General features: G+C 38.3%; 1 long non-coding RNA gene across 3 annotated transcripts in view; it reads right to left on the minus strand.

Moving 5' to 3' along the window:
* Positions 1–14,410, minus strand: part of LOC112439296 (uncharacterized) — a 549,643-nt gene that overhangs the window by 242,643 nt on the left and 292,590 nt on the right. For 2 of the 3 annotated variants that reach the window (XR_004670438.3, XR_010111390.1), the window contains exon 5: positions 2,584–2,741. The exons of the other annotated variant lie outside the window; for it this stretch is intronic. This is a non-coding gene — a long non-coding RNA (uncharacterized LOC112439296). The remainder of the gene's footprint in view (positions 1–2,583; positions 2,742–14,410) is intronic. 3 annotated transcript variants of the gene reach the window in all.

The following is a 14,410-nucleotide window of genomic DNA, read 5'->3' on the forward strand; positions in this document are numbered from 1 at the left end:
ATAATTTGATGTCCTCCTTTCTAATTTGGATGTTCCTTATTTTTTTCTCTTCTCTGATTGCCCTAGCTAGGACTTCTGGTACTATGTTGAGAAACAGCAGTGAAAATGGCATCCTTATCTTATTCCAGATCTTAGGGGAAAGTCTTTCAGTTATTCCTTATTCAGTATAATACTAGCTTTGGGTCTGTCATATATGTATTTTCTTGTGTTAAGGTATGTTCCTTCTGTATGCAGTTTTTTTAGGTTTTATTATGAAGAGATGTTGAATTTTATCAAATGCTTTTTGAGCATCAATTGAAATAATCATATGTTTTTTTTTCTTTCATTCTGTTGATATAATTTATTACAATGATTGTTTTGCAAATGTTGCATCATCCTTGCATCCCTGGGATTAAACTTATTTGGTCATGATGAATGATCTTCTTAATGTGTTGTTGAATTTGGTTTGCTAGTATTTTGTAAGGATTTTTGCATCAATGTTCATTAGGAATAATACTGGCCCATAGTTTTCTTTTTCTTTCTTCTTCTTCTTCTTCTTTTTTTTTTTTTTTTTTTTTTTTTTTTTTTTTTTTTTTGATATGTCTTTGTCTGGTTTTGGTATCAGGATAATACTGGCCTCATAGAATGAGTCTGGAAGTATTCCCTCCTCCATTATTTTATAGAATAGTTTGAGTAGGATTGGTATTAGTTCTTCTTAAAATGTTTGGTAAAAATTCAGCAGGGAAGCCACTGGATCCTGTGCTTTCCTTTGCTGAGAAATTTTATATTATGGGTTTGATCTCATTACTTGTTATTGGTCTGTCCAGGTTTTAGATATTTTCATGAGTCAATCTTGGTAGGCTGCATGTGTCTAAGAATTTATCAATTTCTTCTAGGTTTTCCCATTTATTGGCATATAGTTGCTCATAGTAGCCTCTAATGATACTTTGAATTTTGGCAGTATGCGTAGTAATGTGTCTCCTTTTTTTAAAATCTCTGATTTTATTTATTTGGGTCTTCTCTCTTTTTTTCTTAATTAGTCTGACTAAAGTTTTGTGGATTTTTATTATCTTTGTAAAAAACTTTTCATTTTGTTGATTATTTGCGTTGTTTCCTTTGTTTCAATTTCATTTATATCTGCTTTGATATTTATTATTTGTTTTCCTCCATTAATTTTGGGTTTGGTTTGCTCTTGGTTTTCTATTTCTTTAAGATCCATTGTTAGGTTGTCTAGTTGAAGTTTTTCTACTTTTCTGATGTAGATGTTTATAGCTATAAACATTCCTCTTAGTACTATTTTTACTATATCCCATACATTTTTGTATGTTTTGTTACCATTATTATTTGTTTCAAGAAATGTTTAAATCTCCTTCTTAATTTCTTTATTGACCCACTGGTTATTCCAGAGCATATTATTTAAAGTGTTTGTATAGTTTCCAAAATTTCTCTGGTTATTGATTTCTAGTTTTACTCCATTGTAGTAAGAAAAGATTCTAATATAATTTCATTTTTTAAATCTTTGCAACTTATTTTGTAGCCAAACATATTGTCTATTATTGAGAAGGATTTATGTGCTGAGGAAAAGAATGTATATGTTGCAGCTGTTGTATGAAATGTTCTATAAATATCTTTTAGGTCCACTTCATCCATAATGCTGATTAAGTCCAATGTTTATTTCTTGATTTTAGATCTGAATGATCTGGGGTGTTGATGTCCAGGTATTATTATACTGAGGTCTATCTCTTTCTTTAATAATATTTGCTTTATTTATCTGGGTGTTCCAGTGTTGGATGCATATATATTTACAATTGTTATGGCTCCTTGAGGAATTGACTACTTTATCATTATATAATGAGCTTTCTTATCTTTTTTTAACAGTTTTTGTCTTGAAATCTATTTTGTCTGACACAAGTATAGATACTCCTTCTTCTTTTTGGTTTCTGTTTCCATGGAATATCTTTCTCTATCCCTTTATTTTTAATCTATATGTGTTTTTATAGGTGAAGTGTGTTTCTTGTAGGCCACAGATTATTGAGTCTTGTTTTGTTATACATTTAGCCACTCTATGTCTTTTGATCGGAGAGTTTAATCCACTTACATTCAATGTTATTGTTGATAAATAAAGACTTAATCCTGCCATTTTATTGTGAGTTTTCTGGTTGTTTTGTGGTCTTCTCTTCCTTCTTTCCTTCCTTCCTGTCTTTCTGTTAGTAAAGGTGATTTTCTCCAGTGGTATGTTTTAATTTCTTCCTTTTTATTTTTGATGTATCTGTTGTATGTTTCTGATTTGAGGTCACCATGAGATTTGCAAATAATATCTTATAACCATTATTTTAAACTGATGACAACTAAACACTGATTGCATAAACAAAGAAGCAAAGGGAAAACTAATAAAACCTTTACACCTTAACTGTGTCAATCTGCTTTTTAACATTTTGTTGTTCCTATTTGTATCTTATTGTACTGTCTATGTCTTGAAAAGTTGTTGCAATTATTATTTTAATTGATTTATATTTTAGTCTTTTTACTTAACATATGAGTAGTTTACACACCACAGCATGTAAGTCACAGTGTTATAATATTCTGTGTTTTCTTTGTACTTACAATTACCAGCAAGTTTTGCACCTTCAGATGATTTATTTTTGCTCATTAACATCTTTTTCTTTTGGATTGAAGAACTCCCTTTAGCATTTTTTGTAAGACAGGTCTGATGTTGATGATATTCCTCAGCTTTTATTTGTCTGGGAAAGTATTTCTTCTTCCTATTTGAAAGACAATTTTTCAGATATATTATTTTAGGATAAAAGTTTTTTCCTTCAGAACTTTAAATGTCATGCCACTCTTACTGGCCTGTAGGATTTCCACTTAAAAGTCTGCTGCCAAATGCATTGGGCCACCATTGCATATTATTTTTATTTTCTTTTGCTGCTTTTAGGATCCTTTCTTTATCCTTAACTTTTGGGAGTCTTATTAATAGATGACTTGAGATAGTAGTCTTATTTGGGTTACAACTGCTTTGTGTTCTATAACCTACTTTTACTAGAATATTGATATCTTTCTCTAGGTTTGGGAAGTTCTGTTATTATCCCTCTGAATGAACTTCCTACCCCTATCTCTCTGCCTCCTCCTCAAGGCCAATACCTCTTAGATTTGCCCTTTTTAGTCTATTTTCTAGGTTATGTAGACATGCTCATCTTTTCTTCTATCTCCTCTGACTGTGTATTTTCAAATGTCCTATCTTTAAGCTCACTAATTCTTTCTTCTGCTTGATCAATTCTGTTAAAAGACTCATGCATTCTTCAGTATGTCAACCGCACTTTTCACCTCCAGAATTTCTGCATGATTCTCTTCAATTATCTTAATCTCTTTGTTAAATTTATCTGATAGGATTCTGAATTCCTTTCCTGTGTTATCTAGAATTTCATTACGTTTCCTCAAAACAGATATTTTGAACTCTCTGTCTGAAAGATCAGATATCTCTGTTTCTCAAGAATTAGTATCTGGTGCTTTATGTATTTCATTTGGTGAGGTCATGTTTTCCAAGATGGTCTTGTTGTTTATGGATGTCCATTGGTACCTGGGCATTGAAGATCTGGGGATTTATTGTGGTCTTTGCAGTCTGGGCTGGTTTGTACTCATCCTTCTTGGGAAGGCTTTCCAGGTATTTGAAGGGACTTGGGTATTGTAATCTAAATTTTTGGTTGCTGCAGCCATGTCTTCATTAGGGGTTACCCAAACCCCAGTAACTCTGTGGTTGCTCATGCAGACACACAGAGGTACTGCCTTGGTGGTCTTAGAGAAGATCTAGAATAATTCTCTGGATTACCAAGCAGATACTCTTGTTCTCTTCCCTTACTCTTTCTCAAACAGAGTCTCTCTTGGTGTGCTGAGCTGCCTGGAGCTGGGCAGGGGGTGATAAAAGCCCCTCCACTGGGACTGTACTGGGTCAGAGCTGAAGCTGGCATGGCACTGAGTCTCATCCAAGGCCCACAGTAACCATTATCTGGCTACTACCTATGTTTGCTCAAGGTTCTAGGGCTCTACATAAGCAGGTGGAAAAGCCAGCCAGGCTTTTGTCCTTCCCTTTAGGGTGGTGAGATCCCCCTAACCCCAGGCAGGTCCAGAGAGGCCAACTGGGAGCCATGGCCTGGAGTTATAAACCTCAGGAATCTATTTAATGCTCTATTCTACTGCAGCTGAGCTGGCACCCAAACCACAAGACAAAGTTCTTCCACTCTTCCCTTCCCTTTCCATAAGCAGAGCAGTCTCTCCCTGTGGCCACCACCACCCCAGGACCATGGTGAATATTGCCTAACTATTGCTGATGTTCACTCAAGGCCCAAGGGCTCTTCAGTCAGCTTGTGGTGAATGCTGCCAGACCTGGGACCCTCCCCTCAGGGCAGTGGCCTCCCCTCTGGCCAAAGGCAGATTCAGAAATGTCATCCAAGAGCCAAGACCTGAAATCAGGGATGCCAAGAGCTCGCTTGCTGTTCTACCCCTCTGTGGCCAAGCTGGTACCTAAGCATCAAGATGAAGTCCCCTTTACTATTCTCTCTCCTTTTATAAGCAGAAGGAGTCTCTCACCATAGCCACCACAGCTGGGACTGTGCTGGGTCTCACCTGAAGCCAGTACATCTCTGAATCTCATTCAAGGCCCACAATGAGTACTGCCTGGCTACCACTGCTGATTATTCAGGGCCCACGTACTCTTCAGTCAGCAGGTGGTGAATCCTTCCTGAATTGGGTCCTTCCCTTCAAGGCAGCAGGTTATCCTTCTGGCCCAGGTGTATCTATAAGTGTTATCCAGGAGCTCGGGCCTAGAATGGTAGCCCCAGGATTTGGCTTGTTACCCTATCCTACTGTTGAGAAGGAGTCTTTCCTGGAGTTGAGAGCTGCACTGCCTGGGATTGGGGGAGGGGTGGCACCAGCACTCCCTTGGCTACCCCAGCTGGTGTTTCACTAGATCATGTGCCCCCCAAGTCCACTGGCTCCAAGCCCAACACAGCACCTTAACTTGCCCAGGAATTGCAGTCCTTGAGGCCCAAACTGCCTTTCAAGTTTCTTTAGGACCCCAGAGCCTCCAGAGCAAGGCTTGCTGGAACTCAGATTCCAACTGCTGAGATGGGGATTCCCCTCTGGCTAGGGCTGGTATAAATACACCCACCCTCAGTGGGTGCCAGCTGAGCTCTGCCTGGCATTGCTGTCCACTGTGACAGGACAGCACTGAGTTCCAAGGCAAAGGTCCACAGTCACTGTGCTCTCCCTCCCATAGCCACACAGATTCTTTCTCTGTGCCACGTGGCACAGAGTGATATCAGCAATTCAATTCCTGCTCTCTTCGGTGCCTCTTTCAGTGTTATGAAGTTAAACCAGGTACTGTGACAGTTCACCTGACTTTAGGTTATTATGAAGGTGTTTAATTGTGTGGATAGCTGTTCAATTTGGTGTTGCCACAGGGAGGATGATCAGTAGAGGTTTCTGTTCAGCTATCTTGCTCCATCTCCAGGCTGACTTTTTTTTTTTCTATGTAAGTGCATGGTATGAAAAATACAATAACTGCTAATATAATTTGGTGTCACTACGTCGATTTGTAGTAAAGCACCAGTAGTTTTAGTTCATTATTTTTGCATCATCAATAAAATTTCAATGGAAAATGTATATTACATATTAGTATTATTGTGAAAAGAGTTTTGAACTCTCAGAATCTCTGAAAGGGCCTCAGGGACCCCCAGGGGATTACTGAGCAGACTGTGATAACTACTGTCTTAAATTATGTCCTTCTTCCCTTTCTTTCTTACTTCCACCTGTGAAAAAATTAGAGATAAGCTTGGAGTCAGATACTAGCAAGTAATCATGGATAAATACAACATGCTCTCCCTCCACACAGACCCCAGTTTCTTCCTCGAAGAGCTTATTTCCTAGTGGTACGCTCCCTTTTCTTCCTTCCCCCTCCTGCTAGTTGGTTGACTTTGTCACTTACAACCAAAGATTCTTAACCAAACAAAGCATTCGAAGGCCAAACCTGGAGCCCTCCAGTCTAATTCCACAACCAAAATCCATACTGCTTATGGATTTTGCACTCCATACTTAATTTATTACCTAAATCTATAACCAATTACCGTGGATTAATTAATTGATTAATATTCAAACACTCTTTCTCTTTCCTAATTTTCTTATAAATATTCTGCAACATGTTCTATCCGTATTTATTAGGGTGAGCTACATTAAGTTGATGTTCGTGGTGGGTGAAAAATCAAGTATTATCAGTTTCATGTAGATCAACCTCATAATAACCAAAGCATTATTTTCCACCATTGGAAGAGAAGTACCAAAATACATCAATTGAAAGAAAATTATTCCCAGTGTTTGGGTGGTCATGTACTCCAGGAAGAAGAGAAGATTGTGAGGCAAACATCACGTGACTTTAAATGTGTCTTAGTCAATTTTGGACAATATGGGCCTCAACCAAATATTGAGCTCACCTGTTTTATGTTTCCATGACCCCATGTTAAGGACAGATTTCCCTCTGCTGTGGAATGAGAACCATCCATCACTGGAACATTTCTAGCCTCTCTCCACTTACCCTCTCACTTATTCTTTCTCAGTGAGAAATGTGAAAGAAGGAACAGGTTGGCTTGGTCCCTCCCTTTCTTTTGCTCTTAGGATTATGTGCTCTGGTCTCCTCCTCCAAGGGCACATTGATCAGTGGCAGGTCCCCAGTTAAGAGAGAGAGGGGGACAGTGTTAATGCAGTGTTATCTTAGACTGGGGAGCAAAGTTTGTAATACTCAGGGGTTGAAAGTAAAGAATCCCACCATTGCCACACGCCTAAGGCCACTGGTCATAAAGACACGATTTCAATCTTCATTTTCATGGCTTCTCACTGGCTGGCTCTCAGTGAAATAAAGAAAGATTATTTTTTGGTTCTTTAGACACCAACAGACATCTGCTCATAGAAGCTGATGCCAGAGAACTCACAGTATAGAAGTGGAGCCCCCAACATTTGTGTGAGAAAACCTTCGTGTTACTTTTCACTATAGGTTCTTGGGTAGGTGTTGGGGAAACAAAGAGAAATGTGGGATGGTGATACTTCAAAAGCAGAGGAAAAGCTCACTCTCATGCTACAATTTCCTCTCGTCCAAAAAATCTCAGTGAATTCACTGACTGAGTCCTGGAAAGCAGATTGCAGATTTACCTAAGAAGGTTAAGAATGGCAATATTCTTATCCCAGTTCTACTACTTACTGGCCATGCCTCCATAGGCAATATTTTACCTGTCTGTATCTCAGTTTCCTCTTCTGTAAAATGCAGATAATTATAGCCTCTCCCTCATCTCATTGTTACAAGGATGAAATACATGAACACAAGAAGTGCTTCAAAAAGTCTGGTGCATATTAAGTATTTTAATAACTATTCTCTTATAATTAAATGCATTTTATTGCTATAAGCAGCTGATCTTCATTTATTTATTCAAAAGATACTTGCATTGCATTTATATACATGGCACACTCCTAAGCCTGAGGATAGTGACAATGAAGACACAATTCCTGCTCTTAAGAGCTCCCTTACTCTGTTGGAAATCTCTGAAACAAAGTGAAATATATTGGAGAAGGGGGACATTCTTGGAGACCTCATTTTATATATAAATGAATATGTATTCTGGATGGAACTGCTGTATATGGTTAGGGGTGGAAGGCTTGGTGTCAAGCAAATACTTTTAGGCAGCTAAAGAGAATGTGTGTAGTGTATTTAATAAGTAGGTAGGATGTGGGAATAATAATTTATATTTGCAAAGTACTTTAGCCTTCAAATTGTAATCATAGCCTTTTGATATTTAAGGCAGTATGAGATGGTGAGAAATGAACATGCCATTGAATCAGAACAAAGAGGCTACAGTCTCATCTCTAACAGCCACTGTCTGGTTCCTTAACCCCACAGTAGGGGTAGTCACAATAAAAAATAGTAACAGCCCCCCAAACTATTTCACAGGGTTGTTGTGTAGATGAGATGATACATTATGTACAGGAGAGCGTGCATTCCTTCAGCAAATATTTAATCAAACATGTAAGGTATACTGGGCTTTGCTGCACTGCTTGAGGCCCTGTCCTCATGCAGTTACATCTTAATGATAGGACCAGACACTAAAGGAGTAGCAAATAAATGAGATAATTTTCACTTATAGTAAGTGCTTTATGTATATATAATATATATTTTTATATATATTATATACATATATTATATATTATATATTATATATATTATATATTATATATATTTATATATAATATATGTTTATATATATTATATATATATTTTTTATATATTATTTATATATATATATATGGTGTTGTGGCAGAGAAATTCTCCCTTACAAGAGATTTCACTGAGTGCCTCTTGGGAGGAGAAATTGGAGCTGAGAAGGGGCTCGGGGCAGAGCTGGAAGGAAAGTTCTGGTTGGAGTAAAGAGGGTATGAAGGACAGGAAGCAGAATAAACTGTGGTGTGCAACAAAGGGAAAGGAAGACAAGCAACTGGAACAAGGCAAGGTGGGGAAGAAGGGCCTGAAAGGAAGCCCAGACATAGGAAAAGCTCAGATATGTGGGGGCTTGAAAGCCATGGGGAGGAGTTTGTATTTTATGTTAAGGAAGGGGGACCCCCGTTGAAGGTTTTAAGCAAGAGAGTGCATAATCAACTTCCTGTTTGAAATTATAATTAAATAACTGTGAAGGCAAGTGAGAATTTGTTTGTGCTGGAGATGCCAACATGGACAGGTGGAGGGGAAGGTGGAGAGAGGATGTCATATAGGTCTGTTTCCGTCTCATTACTTTCATGGTCTTCTGTCTGGAGGTGAAACAGGGAGATTTGCATCCTGCTTGATCTCAATAGGTGAATATTGTTACTTTTGTCACCTGCCTCACAGTGCCTGGCTCTTTGTCCTTGGTACAATCAGGCCTCTCTTGGGCCTGTGATGACAATGTCAGTATTTCCCCCAGCGGGAAAATAAAATTGGCCCTGGAGTTTTATTGATGAGTTTCAGCAATCTGTTTCTCAGAGATAAAAAGCCTTCCACACATTATATGACTGGCAATCTAAACACTCTTTAATAGTCATTGTAGTCTGGTGATTGTGGGTGTCAAATGGGGACAAACTATGGATTTGTCTTTGCTTTCTGTCTCAGGACTGCTTTGTAAACAGGCTGAATGGAACATCCCAGAAATGGCAAGGGCCTTACGGACCCACTTCAGGGTTTTTAGAGTAAATTTACTACCCTTGACTAGAGAATGGACCTCTCCTCTCTGAGAAGGTCATCTTAAGTAAAAGCTACCACACCTACAGCAAGAAAGGAGGAATAGGCTGTCTACTCCGTTAACTAGATTAACAGGGTTAGTCCTGGCCATTTGTACAGTGATAGGTATAGGAGGAAGACCACCTTCACAGCCAAGTTGCAAGAAAAACCTGAAGTTGGAGTTAAATCCAATACTGACCATGAGTACATGAAAGTGGGTTTGACATTTTCACAAGGTACAAATAGAAGATGTTATCAAGTAGAAAATGAATAGAAAGCATAATAGGTGTGGATATTTTTTTCCCCAGAGACCTCAATACTTTCCACTTGGATTCCTGCTGGGTTAAGGGTCTTTAGATCATCCTTGCTAGTGAACACCGCAGGAGTGAAACCACACTACCCTTCCAGTTTTATGCATGACTAAGCGTTGACCTTTGCCGTTGCTAGATTCTCCTGAGACATGCTTGCTTACAACTTCAGTTGTGCAGCTTTTTGCATGGATAAGCCATAGAGTCCTATTCTTAAGAAGCTAAATATTTGCAAACATTCATTTATTTAACAAATATTGATTGAATAGCTGCTGTGTGTCAAGCACTGGTGACTGGGTAAACATGTATGAACAAAAGAGACAAAGCCTGTGTCCTCATGAATACATATAGATTCAGGCACATGCAGAATTTAGAATTTTCTATTTCTAATTAAGGTATCATGAAGAGCAATTCGGCCTACCTTATCATTATACAGATGGAGAAACTGAGGCCCCAAGAATGACTTTCTTAACATCACACAGGTAGTGGGCAGAAGGATCATGGGTGGTAATAAGCATTATTAACCTTTTTTGAGTACTAACTATGTACCAAGTACTTGGTAAAAAGTACTCGGCATGGCTTATTTTCATGAATTCTCACAAAAATCCCTCTGAGATAAGTACTATTATTATCTGTCCTTTTCTGGATAAGAATACTGAGACCCAAGTCTATAGAGCTGGGAAACTGTTGAGCTTTGAGTTAAATCTAGGCAGGATGACATTAAAGAAAGTACTTCTACTCACTGTCATACTGCATTATCCAGAGTTCTTTTAACTCCAACATTCGAAAAATATTATGCCTTTAACAGGCTTGCATTTCAATCCCACAGCCACTTGTCACCAGTTGGTCTAATACCTGACAGTATCCATAGAAAGGGAGGAATTTACCCAGCTTATAAAGTGATGGTGATGGAACCATCTGTTTGTTTGCATTTAAGCCAGTAGTGGCTATTAGAAATGAAAATAGGTTGGAGAGTCTCAAGAAATACCTAAATATTTTCTCCTAGTATTTTAAAATATTCAGTTTTCATGTAAGAATGATACATGGAGATAGAAAACAATTGTCCTTAACAATAAATGGTAAAATCAAAGCAGATTTCCTGTAAAGATAAGTACTCTTCATTTTCCCAGATGCCTCTCAAGGCCCGTGGAGTGCCTGGACCATATTTAATAAATACTTTTCTCTTTCTTGTCTTAAAGAAGGTCCTTGAAATATTATAGGTTTCAGGCCCCTCCAAGCTTACGTTTGTCCCTGCTTTACCCCAATATAGAAGTTTACCTCAAGGTTTTAGAGACAGTAAAACCTCAATTTACTATCTCCGGCTTTGCTGTTTACTAACTGTGAGAATTTGAGTAACTTATTTACCTATTGTAACTTCTACCTCTGTATCTGTTAAATGAAATATATACTCTTGAAAGTGTATGGTTGTTGGAGAAGAAGAGTGGCTATATTCATCTAACAACAAGGGTACAATGTTAATAAATGTTGACTCAATATATTTCCTTAAAAATTGTGTTCATCTATAGTAACAACACATGAAAAACAGTGGCTTAATTGAACACAGGTCCATTTTTCTCATTTAACAAGAAGTCTGGAAAGAGGCTCAGACATGTCCTGGGGACATACACTCATAGTATCTTTCTGTTTAGCCTTCTGCAGTGCGGACTCCATCTTCACGGTCACAAAGTGGCTGCTCTCTTCCAGACATTGTGTTTGCCTTCCAGGAAGAAAAAAGGAAGAGATATATGGAAAGACATATAATCTATATATAATTTTTCTATATGCCTATACTATATATTATAGAGTCTATATTTCATATAGATTGTGAGTTCTTTTAATTATCATCCTCTGTGTAAATGTTGTACATTTCTATGTATATTTCATTGGTAAGAAGTGAATCACATGGCATCTTAACTCTAAGGGACATGGGGAAGTGAAGATTTTTAACTAGCAACATTTCTTAAGGAAAATTGAAGTTCTGGACATATGAGAGGAAAACTAGTTTGTCTGGTGCAGGGATTCTCAGACTTTAACTAGCATCACAGTCACAGATCTCCAGGCCCCATTCCCAGAGTTTCTGATTAGTAGGTCTGGAGTGCGGCCTGAAAGTTTACATTTTTAACAACTTCCTGGGTAATGCTGATGCTGCTGGTCCAGGGATCATACTTGGAGAACCACTTACCTAGTAAAACAAAAAACAAAAAGAAGACTGTTTTGCTTTGTCTGTAACAGCTTCTACTGGAGTCAATTTTATGGTCCAAACAAAGCAGCAAGTAAATGAAGAAACCAATACTAAACCTGAATAGGGTTCACTTCTATTTTCCCAGGGAAAATGAATATGTATATAAAGTGTGTGTGTCTGTGTGTGTGTGCATGTTGTGTGTGTGAGTTTATACATATCGGTCCATTTCTTTGGCTTTATTTGGTGCGAGGACCAGAAGGGTGCTAATGAAGAGGCTATATATTTGGCCAAGGATTTTTAAACCCATCTGAGAAGTGAAGAGTGAGCCACGTTTGCCAACTGCCATATGAAGAACACGGAGGGAAAGTGACAGATGAATCCTAGGGACAGTCAGTTCTGAAAATGTCATTTTCCACAGTGAAAATATGGCCAGAGAGACCATGTGTTCAAGAAGCCGCCAAGCTAGAGTAGCAGGGAAAAGAGGGCAGCAAAGTTGCTAAAAGCTGCTGAGAATGGATGCTCCCAGCGTTCCATCTATCTCTTTGCTTCACTAGGAAGAATGTGTTGTGGGCTGTCATGGTAAAGAGGTTGAGGCTTCCTAACAGGCCATCAGAAAAAGTCCCTAGACCAAGACAGCTTCACTTGAGAAATGCCTAAACTGTCACTGCTCTTCTGAGCGTTAAGGACCCATCTCCCGTCCCTTGTTTGACACAGGTCTACAATCCCTTATCCATAACTTCAAACTCCAAATGCTGAAAACTAAAAACATGTAACTCCTTTTTTGTGAAACATGCCCTGACCTGAACACATTCAGCAGCAATATCTGACTGATCTAACTATTCATATGCTTAAAGATGTTCTTATTTGATACTAGCAGTGATACATCTCACTGCAGAAAAAGCAACACAGTTGCTTATGAGATGCTGCCCAGACATGCGGCAGGGAATTTACATAATTAATGGAGTATGCATCATGTTACCTTTCAAAAATAAGAAAATTTCTGAATTCTGAAACAAATCTGAACCCAGAGGTTTAAATAAGGTATTGGGGAATGGACTCCTGGCTTGCCTGTTGATACTGGTTCCCATTATCTGATGAACCTTTCAGCCATGGCCTTGCCACAGCTTTGCTGCAGCTCTCCAGCTACTTTATTGAACATTCTTTTTAACACATCCAGATGTTCTTGAATTCCCTGGCAATTGGAGTTTCGATGCCACTAATCCTGGGCTGAGTCATATCTTGAACTCAGCAAAAATCCATATTGACAGTTTTTTCTCATTGGACTCACAGACAGGAGAGGAAGTTTCAACATCCTGTCTCTACTGCTTACTTGGAAAAATAATCCTTATAGTTTAAGCCTTTGGTTTCTCTCCTTAGACAGCATACAAGGTAGTCTCTTTATATACACAAAGAGAGGAAACCAAGGCTCAGAACAATTAAGCAAGTTCCTACGTTACTGTCCTAACATGATTCTATTTATTTATTTTTTTATTTTTTATTATACTTTAAGTTTTAGGGTACATGTGCACATTGTGCAGGTTAGTTACATATGTATACATGTGCCATGCTGGTGCGCTGCACCCACTAACTCGTCATCTAGCATTAGGTATATCTCCCAATGCTATCCCTCCCCCCTCCCCCCTCCCCACCACAGTCCCCAGAGTGTGATGTTCCCCTTCCTGTGTCCATGTGATCTCATTGTTCAATTCCCACCTATGAGTGAGAATATGCGGTGTTTGGTTTTTTGTTCTTGCGATAGTTTACTGAGAATGATGGTTTCCAATTTCATCCATGTCCCTACAAAGGATATGAACTCATCATTTTTTATGGCTGCATAGTATTCCATGGTGTATATGTGCCACATTTTCTTAATCCAGTCTATCATTGTTGGACATTTGGGTTGGTTCCAAGTCTTTGCTATTGTGAATAATGCCACAATAAACATACGTGTGCATGTGTCTTTATAGCAGCATGATTTACATGATTCTAATACACAATGTTTTGAACTCCTTAGGCAAGAAACAGAATCCGCCATCTTCTATGCAGAGAAAGCTGCCTCTTTTGCAGAGCCCTGTAAAAATAAAAATGCAGGGCCCCTTGTCCAAAATTTAATAATTTTAAGACGGCAATAGCAGAGCACTAATCCAAATGCAAGCCCCTGTGCAACTGTACAAGTCACATACCCTTGAAGTCAGCACTGTTTCTCTATTTTCCACAGTACCTAACATAATATGACTTGATAAAATATTATTTTAATTGAATGCCATCAACAACAATCAACAGAAGATAATGCCAAGCAACAACATCCACAAAATGTAACAGAGATGGCTCCACAATATTCTCCTCCAGTTTAATACTATCCATTAGATAGTCTGCTTAATGTGCAAACTGCTTTTTTGTGGGTTGAATCAACACTTCTGTAGCAGGCATATTGCCCAGAAGATGACAATACTGCTAAAAATCTATCTCCACTCAAAACCATTTATTATCCTCAAATCTTTTGCCTCTTTCTTTTTTTTTTCTTTTTCTTTTTATTTTTTTAAATTTATTATTATTATACTTTAAGTTTTAGGGTACATGTGCACAATGTGCAGGTTAGTTACATATGTATACATGTGCCATGCTGGTGCGCTGCACCCACTAACTCGTCATCTAGCA

Source organism: Pan paniscus, chromosome 2 (genome assembly GCF_029289425.2).
Source record: "Pan paniscus chromosome 2, NHGRI_mPanPan1-v2.0_pri, whole genome shotgun sequence".
Classification (NCBI taxonomy): Eukaryota; Metazoa; Chordata; class Mammalia; order Primates; family Hominidae; genus Pan; species Pan paniscus.